This window comes from Pseudochaenichthys georgianus, chromosome 4 (genome assembly GCF_902827115.2).
Source record: "Pseudochaenichthys georgianus chromosome 4, fPseGeo1.2, whole genome shotgun sequence".
NCBI lineage: Eukaryota > Metazoa > Chordata > Actinopteri > Perciformes > Channichthyidae > Pseudochaenichthys > Pseudochaenichthys georgianus.
Genome location: NC_047506.1, coordinates 6,210,869 through 6,223,017, shown reverse-complemented (window position 1 = coordinate 6,223,017; position 12,149 = coordinate 6,210,869). Strand labels below are relative to the sequence as shown.

General features: G+C 42.9%; 1 protein-coding gene across 1 annotated transcript in view; it reads left to right on the top strand.

Annotated features, from left to right (window-relative positions):
• Nucleotides 1-4,650: 4,650 nt before the first annotated feature.
• Nucleotides 4,651-12,149, top strand: part of sema6bb (sema domain, transmembrane domain (TM), and cytoplasmic domain, (semaphorin) 6Bb) — a 154,528-nt gene continuing 147,029 nt past the window's right edge. The window contains exon 1 of the mRNA XM_034081247.1: nucleotides 4,651-5,453. The gene's annotated coding sequence lies outside the window, so the exon portion shown is untranslated. The remainder of the gene's footprint in view (nucleotides 5,454-12,149) is intronic.

The following is a 12,149-nucleotide window of genomic DNA, read 5'->3' as shown; positions in this document are numbered from 1 at the left end:
AATGTCCACTGTAGTGGACATTTTGTTAACATGCATCTCCTTTTACTCTTTTGAGCTACTCTATCAATCTCTGATGTACTGTACAGAGGACATCCTGGTCTTTCCAGTGATATGTCATTGGTTAAAATTGCATGCTGGGAAGTTCCTCTTTCTTTTCATCCAAAATGGCTGGCATATGAAAAACTAAATTGTATAGAAGCGGGAGGAGAAGTCAAATATTGTTGAATAATTGTAATTTTTACCATGAAAATCATATATGTTCTTGTTTATTAACATGTGAGGAACTATATAATTAGTTCTGAAAGCAATTAAATAATCAAAGTTTTCAAATAACAGCCCTTTTATAAATGTCCATCCTAGTGGACGTCAGGACCGTCTTTATGGACTTTATGACTCAATATTGTTGCAGGAGACGGAACTGAAGCAGACATTTTCTGGGAGATTCAGATGTTGAGCTCTCAGATGATGAGAGAGATGAGGATTTCACACCTGGGATAGAAGAGGGTCAAGAAGAAGGGGGGGGAAAGATGCAGGAGGCTCCATGAGCGCCCAGATACAGACAGAGAGACAGATAGGGACGAGCTGGAAAGACATGGCCCTCTGTGGGACAAGAGTAGCACGTATGTCTTATTGTCCTGGATCATAGGTCCTGGATGGATATCCTCGTGGATTCATCTTCCTATTATACACACATGCATTTCCTAACATCTGGTCTACCTATGTTGCAAATGTATTATCTTTTCAATTTACACACGGCATCGATTGCACGTCTGTCCGTCCTGGGAGAGGGATCCCTCCTCTGTTGCTCTCCCTGAGTTTTCTCCCATTTTCCCCTTTAAACTGGGTTTTCTCCGGAAGTTTTTCCTTGTACGATGTGAGGGTCTAAGGACAGAGGGTGTCGTATTGTCATACTGATATTCTGTACACACTGTGAAGACCACTGAGACAAATGTAACATTTGTGATATTGGGCTATATAAATAAACATTGATTGATTGATTGATTGATTGATTGATTGATTGATTGATTGATTGATTGATTGATTGTTGTTTTTATTTGAAGTGGAGCCATGAAAAATGAGAATTGCCTCAGGAATGCAAGCTTTGTTTCTATGAGCAGGTCAAATGGAGACCACATCCATAAAACTAGTCAAGATGACCCTACAGCCCGTGCCGACTGGAGTCAATGAGGTACTTTCCCAGTACATTGACTACAAAGTCTTTGAAGATCTGGAAAGATTCACCAAAAACCAAGCTAGTTTTGTATTGACCAAATAAACAGCAATGTTCAGATCAATTACTTAGTCATGTTTTAAATAAAGGTGAATGTATTATTGTATTAATATCACACTATAACCATAATACATTACATAGTCCATCTGTTAATTTTGGCTGTCTTTTCAAACTAATATGGTCCCGACGTCCTCTACAGTGGACATACTGCAACATTTTAAAATAAAATAAAATAAAAAAAGTCTAAATGGCAAGATGTTTTTTTAACCCTAAATAGGTAGGAAATCACAAAAAACGGAAATTGGAAGACACTTTTTTCCCTCGGTCCCAGGAATATACCACCCTGATGGAAATATTTGTCCATGTAATTGCAACATTTTAAAGCTATGCTACTCTACGCTAGTTACTATCTGTGTCTTTGTGCTATTTGTTGCTTTTTTTAAACATTTATTTTACATGTTGTATCAGGTTGAGGTGGAGCTTTAAAAAAATATATTATTAGGTTATATTCAAAATATGAATTCTATTTTCTATTCATAATAATAATACATGATTGTATAGCGCTTTTCTAGACACTCAAAGACGCTTTGACAGAGAATAAAAAACAACAGCAAAAAATAATTAAAAAAGAGATAAGGGAGGGGGGGGTCTGTGGTTGAATGCAGAGTTGAACAGGTGGGCTTTGAGTGAGGAAATATCTCTTATGTATTAACTAGTTAGAGTCTTTAAACTTATTGTGGTGGGTAAAGAGTTACATATTTGTTCTTAATTGTACATTAATTGAGATGAAGGATACAGTTGCACTTGTGTCATCAAACGTTAACACATTTCTTTTTTTACTGAACCATGGTCCCTGCTGTGTTTTGAGCATCTTCCAGCGTTTTTTTATTTGCTGCGTTTTGTATTTCCAGGGTTTGGTTTATCTTGTGTTTTTACTAAACACTGCACATGTGTTGTCAAGTTGATGAAGATGTTTCTTTGTTTGCATGTGTTGTGGCACATTTGTGTTTTTATATTTGTTTATGAATCTGCTGTGTGTTTTTTTAGCGTTTTTGCACCTTTTTTCCCCAGCAAAGATCACACAGTTTCAGCACAGTGCCTGGTTAACAATGTTGGTTATTTTTCAGGAGGAGTTTAAGTGCAGTGGAGCAGCAGGGACAAAGTATACAAATGGTTAGTTCTCTCTCTCTCTCTCTCTCTCTCTCTCTTTCAGACACACACAACACAAACACACACACCCTCAAAACTCGTCTTTTCTATAAATCCAATTGAAAATAATGGACACATTTCAGAGTGCCTATTGATTTTTTCTCTTGCACAAAGCACTTACAACTTTCTTGTCCTTAGTGGCTGCATGTTGTGAAAAGACAAAATGTCTTGCTTAGATTCTTAGACACTCACAGCCAAGTAGGTTTGTATGTGAGAGCAAAAGAGGGACAGAAACAAAGTGTGTACGGACAACTTACCGTTACTCCACTGTTAGTGAAACCACTCTCCTCTAAAGCTGTACAAAGACTTTCAGCAAGTCTCCTCTGGACAAAGGACATTTTGCTACGGATGCTACAAAGTCACAGGCAGCAGAGGATGATAATGTAAGCAGGATGAAAAATGTTAATAAGTATTACAGTGCTGGTGCAGGCACAATTTGGCTGTGTAAATGAAGATAAGACAGAAAACAAAACAACAAATAACAAGCAAAACAATGTCCTACAGTAATATCAATGTCAGACCGAAACAGGCCATATTATAAGCTACACAAAGGAAATGATATAACAAAAGCCATAATATACAAAAAGCCCTTCAGAGCCTTAGCATTGCATTCCAAATAAACACCCAAAATGACTTAAAAATCATTTGAAACGCTTTAAATAAATGATATCTTATTTAATAATGTGTTTTTTAATTCAGTCTTGAATACTATAACCTTAGGCTATTGATTTCACATATTTCTCCCACATCAGAAATGAAGTCAGTCGACTTGGCACTGCGGTTCACAGATTGTGTCAATAAGGCTGTCAGATTGCTGCCAGTAGTTTTTATTGAGATGGGTTAGAGAGGGAGCCGCACACAAGAGTCCTCAAGCCCAAGTCATTATTTCAGCTAATTAATTATTCATAAATCAAAGCTTAAAAGTGGCTTTGGCTCCAACCAATTTAATGGCAGGGTCTAGGTCTTAACTCTTTTAACACAGCACAGCATTATCCATTGACAGTGCATTAACTGCTTTTCAATGTGGCCATTTTGACATTAAGTCCTCTCCACAGGCCAGTTTGACTTATGTTGAGGCTGGGATGTAGAGTGTTTAATCACAGCCAAAGTGTGATGAAGCAACAATTACATTTGGCTGGTAGCTTATTAAAATTAATAGTAAATTATTAGTTTGTGGTTTTCTGCTCAAGGCATGAAGAAATGGCTGGAATCTGCTAGCAATCCAGTTTGACTCATTACACATGTCACTTGTTAGACGCTTTTATCCAGAGCAACAATACTGTGGGCAATCTCCACAGGAGCAATTTGGGGTGAAGTGTCTTGCCCAGGGACACAATTAACGATATGCTGACTGCAGTGGGGTTTGAACCGGCTGTGACCCCCTGAACTGAACACCAACCCACAACCGCACCACACGCCTCTCAGGACTCATAACTTGAACAGATTGTTTTCAAAGTCGTTTAAAATATGTATGTTGACTGACATGAAATTGGGTGAAAATTGACATATTTCTCCCCCTGCTGAATATGATTCTTGAATTTTCCCATTACTGTCACACTGAAGCTGCTTTATTGTGCAGAAATACTGTAAAGAAGCTCATATGTTGCCAATTAAACAAAGGGTGAAAAAGTAAATCACATGGTTAGATACAAGAATCTTGTTCAGGCTACAAGACTAAACTTGTGTTTTATCCAAGTATATCACCGAGACTAATTTGATGCCACCTCCTTCCCGGTACTTTCCCTAAGCTAACCACTTTATTATGCCGAAATGAAAGCAAGAAGGTCACATTTATCGGGAACCAACCTATGAATCATCTGTGTGGTTTAACTTTAACGTCAGCATAACCCAGAACATTTAAAAACGGTCTGCTGTTTGCCCTTTTTGGTAAAATTGTCCCTTGCAATTAAGTTTTCCCAGGAGAACAGTCTCTCTCTGATTCGAGCCTCGGGTCTGTCCTCGTGTCTAACACGATGACGACTTTAATATCCATGATTCAACTATGAAAATATAGTCAATAGCCAATAAAGAGGTTTATTTGCTAAACTTTTATATTTTAGGAGGGGTTTTTGGTCATGCATAATACAACTTAATTAGCCATTAATCAATTCCATTCCAGTCGCTGCATAATTCTGCTTCAGGTTTTGGCACTACCATGCTCCTGGAGTCTCTTGTGGATGACAACAGGGAGCAGTGCTGGAGATGCTGTAGCTCACACAGCCGCTAGAAGACAAACGGTCCTCTTACCTCCCCAAAGCGGAGCGCAGCCTAAGGAGCAGGAACTATTTTTTGTAATAAGCCGATGAATGGGAGTGTGCCCTCCGCTGGACCCTGACTCACTGTGGAAGCGGGGCGCCTTCACGAACAGAGGCTCAGTATTTTCTTTCAGAGACACCCGGGGTGGAAAAGACGCAGCAATGACAGAGCAGCAATCGTGCGCAGCGACAAAATAGACCAACTATTGTGGGGACGGGAGATTGATAACACAACTAGGCGAGCAACGAGCGCGGCAGATGTAATTTCCAAACGTTGCAGCTGGTTTGTTGCCAGTGGTGTGTTGGATGGGTTATTACTGCGTTCTCCTTTTCATCATCCACTGCTTCCAGCGTTTCCAGATTACTTGGGGATCTCGTACGGCTGCCTGTGAGGGAGTATCGCTGCAGAGACTAGCGGGGAATGCCATGTGTCGTTGCGCGACATAGAAGCTCTTTGTGGGCTGTTTTTTGCACCGGGGACAGGTGGTGTGTATGTGTTGAAACAAGCAGGGGGCACGGACACACAACCCCTGAGACAGTTGTCTTAGGGATGTCAGGCCGGCGAACGGGATCAGCTTTTTCCAGAGACAGGTGCGACAGGGTGGAGTAGTTTACAAAGCCCTGCACAGGATCTGGTAACGCACTAACAAGCACCCTCTCCCGTCTGATAGCTCGGAATTTTTTTTTTGTACCCACCGGGACTCACAATCGACTCATACTGCCTTTTCTCGGTGGCACCTTTCCCCCTGAAACCTGAGGTAAGTGACCCGAGTTGTCCCGTGTGAGTCTGCTGGTGATGGTGCGCTCTGGGGGCACAGTCTCTGTCGCGCATGATGCTTTGGACACATTGTATTGCTTCTAATTAAACGGATGTACTTGTGGTAATGGTCTAAGAGCCTACACCAATACAGCTGATCTGCAATCTATCGCATATTGGCATTACAGTACTCACGATATTTCATTGTGTAATTCCTAATTTCATACTGCGTAGCTGCAGCCACCCACTAAACAAGCATCTCTCCGCTGTCCGGAGCCTGAAGAGAAGCTTCACCATCTATTGATTGGATATCGGCACGTCTCCGATCTTGTGATTGAAAATGGCTGACAGTTCTGAATGTGTATTGACGAGGATCATTTGTTACTGTACATTATGGTTACACCTTGGGTTATAATATCTCAGTGTCACTCACACCTTAATGAAACTGGTTTCCCTCAGGGAGCTGTTCATCTGAATAATGTGGGACTTTCCTTCTTGTGTCAGGAGGGATTTTGTCTTTTTTGACATTAGCATTGATTTAAAGGGTAACTAGAAATCCACATTTTCCAATCCAGTCAGTTGAAGATCTGTGAAATCAGTAAATGCATGCATCATCTCCACCATGTGATTGGTCTAAATGTGCTCCTCTCTTTGTGTCCGACTCACAGTTGTTTCTGTGATCAGATGTTATCTGCTGGTGGTTGTGTTTGTTCTACTGTCCTACCCGCTGGGCCCTTGGTGTCCAAAGATCCTGCCTTCAGGCTCTGCCATCCCTCCCTCCCTCCCTCACCCTCCCTCCCTCCTTCTGCAGTTGCTGCTATCTTTACAGTATTGAGCTAGTTGACTGGACAGTGTCAGAAAGAATCACGTTTTTGCTTTTTGTGTAAGGACCGCTACCTCTCAATAGCTGGCTCCAAGTCTCCTAAAGTTTCTCCATTTGGGAGTTGCATGTTTTTGTTGTGGCCCCTGTTTCAAATTCAAATTTCCTTTCAGCTGCCTTTTGTCCGGCGGCAAGTTTTGTGGACTGGAAAGAGAGACAGAGGAGTAAGTGAAGTCCGCGGAGGGTCAGAGCATTCCTATAATGAGCCTGTGTGTGTGTGTGTGTGTGTGTGTGTGTGTGTGTGTGTGTGTGTGTGTGTGTGTGTGTGTGTGTGTGTGTGTGTGTGTGTGTGTGTGTGTGTGTGTGTGTGTGTGTGTGTGTGGTGTGTGAGGTGTGTGAGGAGAGAAGAGCAGGAGAGAGACACATCTGAAGAAAGTGAGACAGTGCTCCTTGTCCACTGCAAAGGTAGACACCAGCAAGGGAATACCAGCACCTAACCTTTCCGTGGCCCTGGCTGTGTCAATCAGACCTGGTGGACAAGAGCCTCTTTAATTCCCCTTCCTCCAGGCTGTCACCCACTCTGACAGCCTGGAGGAAGGGGTGCTGCCACAGTTTAAACAGAGAACTGTCCTCCTTGCATGCTCAGATTATACACCAGGGGGTGACGTTCTGCACCAGACTCTGTTTGAGACCTTCTTTTTTAGGAGAAACGAAAGCGCACACAAGGGAGATACTGTAGGTGGTGAAAGGGAAGACGTTGAAATGACACATGAAAGGAGATAATATCATAAACTAGCTATTGTCTAATTAGTGTTGCCGTGTTGGAGCTTCTTTGGCTCGACATGAGAAACACGAGCGAACTCCTCTCTCATGTGCTGACATCCTCTTGTAGGCCCATCATGTCACCAGTAATTACAAGAGAAGTGCTATCAGAGGGACTGAATTCATCGACAACAAAGGGAAATACCTCGTCTGATACGATCTCTGATCTTCTTATTGCACCGGATCTAGTCTTCTTTGTTCAAGGACAAAACACTTTGCAAGAGTTACTGTATGAATAGAATCATTTTGCAGGTGCTCCAAGTCATTTCTGAAGTTCTTAAGGGAAAATCTGTCTTCAAAAATGTGTACACCCCCTCACCAAGTTCAGTAGGAGGTTTTAAACATGATGTGGGAACCAAAATGATCAAGAGACCTCAGAGTGAGTGCACTGACAGATTCTGTACATTTAAATTTACTGTGACCAGTACACAAATATTAGCACTCTACTGATGCCTTTAAGTTACTTTAGTTTTGAAAATATTGAAGGATTTTATGAGGATCTACTTCAAAAGAGTTGGATTTCTCTCTGCAGGCTGAGAAAATGTTTTCTCAGTCTTATATAAATAACCAGACTGAAGGAAGTTATTCCTGCCAAAACAAGTGACTCAGTAGGGGGCAAGATTGCACCGGCAGACATAAGGGAAGCAATCGAAGGAACATTGTACCTGATGTTAAAGCTGATGTCCTGAACACTAAAAGTGATTAGTGGAGAAAGCCCAACAGGATAAAAAAGCAATAATTGCAAGTGAAAGCTTAATGCAGGAGCAGGATTGTGTGCCAAAGGAGAACTCCGATAACGAGACTTAATGTGGGCCTAGGAAACCAGACAGAGGGTTTGGACCGTTCCAAGGTCCCAGTGCTGATGTCAGTTTCTGGCAATGTTTTATTCGTCCCCAGTGCTTCTCCTCGCAGCAGCTTAACAAACTGCTCGCTGGAGCTTGGCTAATCCTTGGCTAGCTGTGCCCGGTGATTTATTATAAAGTTAGTTAATTTGGGGAGATCGGGCCACATCCCACCATACACACATGGCCTTGACAGATCCCCGCTGTTTTTACCGCGGAGTCTGAATCGCCAATTAGTTTGAAGAATGGTTTGTGTAAGTGTGGGAGTGTAGGTCATCAAGAAGGGAGAGATCGGCCTATGTCTATCAGAAGGACACATAAGCAGCTTTGTACATCACATTGTGTCTGTTTGCCTTCCTGTCTTTTATGGACTGTGTGTGTGTGTGTGTGTGTGTGTGTGTGTGTGTGTGTGTGTGTGTGTGTGTGTGTGTGTGTGTGTGTGTGTGTGTGTGTGTGTGTGTGTGTGTGTGTGTGTGTGTGTGTGTGTGTGTGTGTGTGTGTGTGTGTGTGTGTGTGTGTGTGTGTGTGTGTGTGTGTGTGTGTGTGTGTGTGTCAGCCCGTCTGTGCCCTACACTTGTGTGATTCAGCAGTGTCCAGCCTGGGCTGAATGGCTGCCCTGTCTGTGCCTCGCTTCTGACGCCAACAGCCGCTCTGCACCCTTTGCCTCTGAGCAAGTGTTGCGCCCTATGTGCTCAAATAACAGGTGCTTCTACACAATGACGTAATCTCATTTTCCCACCTCCCCCGCTGCACCCTGCCAGGGGTTGCGTCACCTGTGGGCCTGCGGGCAGCTCTAGCATAGAAATAAAAGTTGAGTATATAAGTACGACCAATCTTGTTTTCCCATTTGTGTTCGGAGCACATATGCCCCGTCAAATTGTGCTTTTGTTCTACGTTCACAGAATCTGTTGCCAGAACATTCTAGAAAGCTGGATTCAACATTAAAGCTAAACTGAAGTGGGTGAGAGTGGGAATGCTTCTCTAACTATCTTATGATTTAACTTCTGGCCCGCAACCCTGTACCTACACTTAAATGGGCAGCCCACTGTTTTTGCACATAGTCATTTTATTCATCATGGAGAGTACTACTCATCCTGTGAAAAGCATTGTATAATGTCTTTTGTTAGTCTGCAGGGAGCCGTTCAAAATGTGTAAAAACAACCCTGATGATGTCCTCTGGGTTATTTCTGGTAACAGAAAGCCTTCATTACAAACTGAAGGTAAGGAGTTAGAATGAAGTGGGGATTTATGAATGCAAGGGGTGTCTAATGAAAGACAAAAGTGAGTTGCATTATGGGAAATGGCAGATTTAGTGATTTTGATGAATTATCCCAGACTAGGTATTGAAAGTCTGGATATCATGGCCTCTGCTGCTTTGATTTGATCATTCTCATCTCTTATAGTCCAATATCTTTGTCAATATGCATTGAAATCCACTTTGCAGTTAATATTATGCACTGATTACATTAGACTTAAGTGAAAGGCGGAGTTAACCCTATTACAAAAAGCTCCAGCATAGTTTCTCATCTTTTAATTGCTTAAATGTTGATTATGCAGATTATTTTGGTTTGAGAAACCTGTTTTGAAAATGGACGTTGGAAATGGAAAATGTATTTTGTGGTACCCATAGAACACATTATCCTATAATTGAATCAATACTGTAAACAAGTTTCATCAGAACTATTTTTTAGAAAGTGTTTCAAATGAACACGGCACATAGCTCTAGAGGTGAATGAGGAATTGAGATTGCTTTCAATTGACGTGAAAAGACCCTTCAACGTCCCTTTGGCTGCAGTTCGCATTGGAACAATTGAGTCACAAGGGCGAACATTTGAATTTAATTACATTTCAATATTGCACGCATGAACACCTGTGTTTCCATTCTTCTCTCCTGAGCTTGTATCGTTTTGTATTTCTCTGGGTGTTTGCCAAACCAAAGCAGCTGTATTAGAATAGTCCTATGTGGGACCTGAGCTCGAATCTATAGAGCTGCCAGGTCTGGGGGCTCAAGTTGACCTGACACCCGGCCTCGTTTTCTTTTTCTCACATTCTTTCTTTAACTTTGCCCTCTGCTTATTTCCCTTCACACATTCAGCCTCCATACCGCTGTTCTCCTCATTACCCCTCTTCTCCTGCCTCCCCCCCCCCATGTCCTTCACTTTCCTCTCTTCCGCTTCCCCCCCCTCGCTCTATCCTTCTCCTCTGGACCTTGATGTCAAGGCCTCTCAGGCGGTGTGGTCTCTGTCTACAGGCTGTCAGGGCAGGGACCCTGCCCACTGGGACCCTGAATGGAACAAATTGACCGTAACAATGTTCCCACTTAGCATGTGGATTCGGAGAAAGAGAAGGTGAAAATGAGGGCCTGATGATTGAGGAGCAGGCCAGCCACACGAGGGGGAGAGGGGGAGAGGGGGAGAGGGGGAGAGGGGGGAGGAGAGCAGGACAACTCAGAAATGTATGCATTTAAGACCTTAAATCACACACCTCGTCTTTTTTCAAATCCTCCATTCTCTCTTTTGTGCGCTCATACGTGCACAAACAGCTTTTCTTGTTATTTTTTGCCCAAGGCTAGTGCTGGAGTTGCCATGGCAGCAGGATAAACACGTTTCACTGTGACCCTGGGAACACACACACACACACTCACCTCGTTCTCAAGGCCTAGATGCCTTCCAGGGGGCTTGATCAGGCCTGGAAGTTGGATCTGCACTAAGGTGCTACCACCGCCTCACAAAGGGTCAAGGGTCATCCAGCCCCCTTAAATGCAATAAGGGCAATAGCCCAATGGGACCAACTCCGCTTCTAATCACACACCGCTGCTCCCCCATCATCTGCTCTCTCCCTTTTATCTTTTAATCACTTGTTTTTCCATTCCTGATTTCCTTTCACTCTCATCTCTCCGCCTGTTTCACGGCTTTCATACATCCGGTGCAATTCCAAGGAAGCCAGAATAGATGAGAAAGTTCAAAGAAGGAATCCCAATATAGTTTGTAATAAGCACTTCCCTATTTCTTTTAAAACTTCTCTCTTTCTTTTGCTTGCTCTCATTGGCAGCCACAGGGTAGCTTCTCCTCACAGTCCGTTGAGTCTATGATTTCAATATTTTTTGTCTTTGCCCTTTAACTGTGACAGATTTTCTTGGAGAAGTTGGGGCGATATCATGTTGCGCGAGCCTGAGGTGGCGCAGTATGACAGGAACAAAGAATGCAGCTTCTATCTCCAAAGGCCAAGTGGCTGTTGAATAAAGATGCTTCCCGTTGGTAAAACTGGCATTCCATGTTGGCTTATTGTACCTCCACAGGGAGAGTGTGTGTGTGTGTGTGTGTGTGTGTGTGTGTGTGTGTGTGTGTGTGTGTGTGTGTGTGTGTGTGTGTGTGTGTGTGTGTGTGTGTGTGTGTGTGTGTGTGTGTGTGTGTGTGTGTGTGTGTGTGTGTGTGTGTGTGTGTGTGTGTGTGTGTGTGTGTGTGTGTGTGTGTGTGTGTGTGTGATATTTGAATAAGGTAGACGCTGGGGATTCTTCCATGCTGTGAAAGAGACATTTCCATCAGTATGAACTGAATCCGGCTGGCAGCGGACTGCGAGTGGTACTGTGGGAGACGGGATGAAAAGAAGGGTAGAAATGACGGAGACGGACACCAACTTTTTTACTTCCTGGACACGGCTAAATTGTGGCTGCGTTCCAAATTGCATTTTTGTCTTTTGACTTTCTTTTTGTACTGAAGCTCCACATACGAGTATGTACTGTTGCAAAGAGAACGCATACTATTGGGACATTTCGTAACATGCGCCTTGAACTATGACCCTGTCGCTCGTGTATTTGCTTCTCAAAGGTATCTGAATAGCATGCTGGCTTACATACTACAAAATGCCACCAATTGCAGTAGGACATCCTATGTTTTGGCATACATTACATTGCATTTAGCTGACGCTTTTATCCAAAGCGACTTACAATAAGTACATTCGACCAGGAAGACACAACCTTGAGGAAAACAGAATCATATAAGTACATCCGGTTTCATAGAGCCAAGCATTTCAAGTGCTACTGGCTATAGATAAGCCAGTCCTTTATTAGTATATAAGTGCTCTGTTAGCAGTTCTTTGTTAGTCATTCTATCGCTCGAGGTGGAGTCGAAAGAGATGAGTTTTCAGTCTGCGCCGGAAGGTGTGTAAGCTTTCTGCCGTCCTGATGTCAATGGGGAGCTCATTCCACCATTTA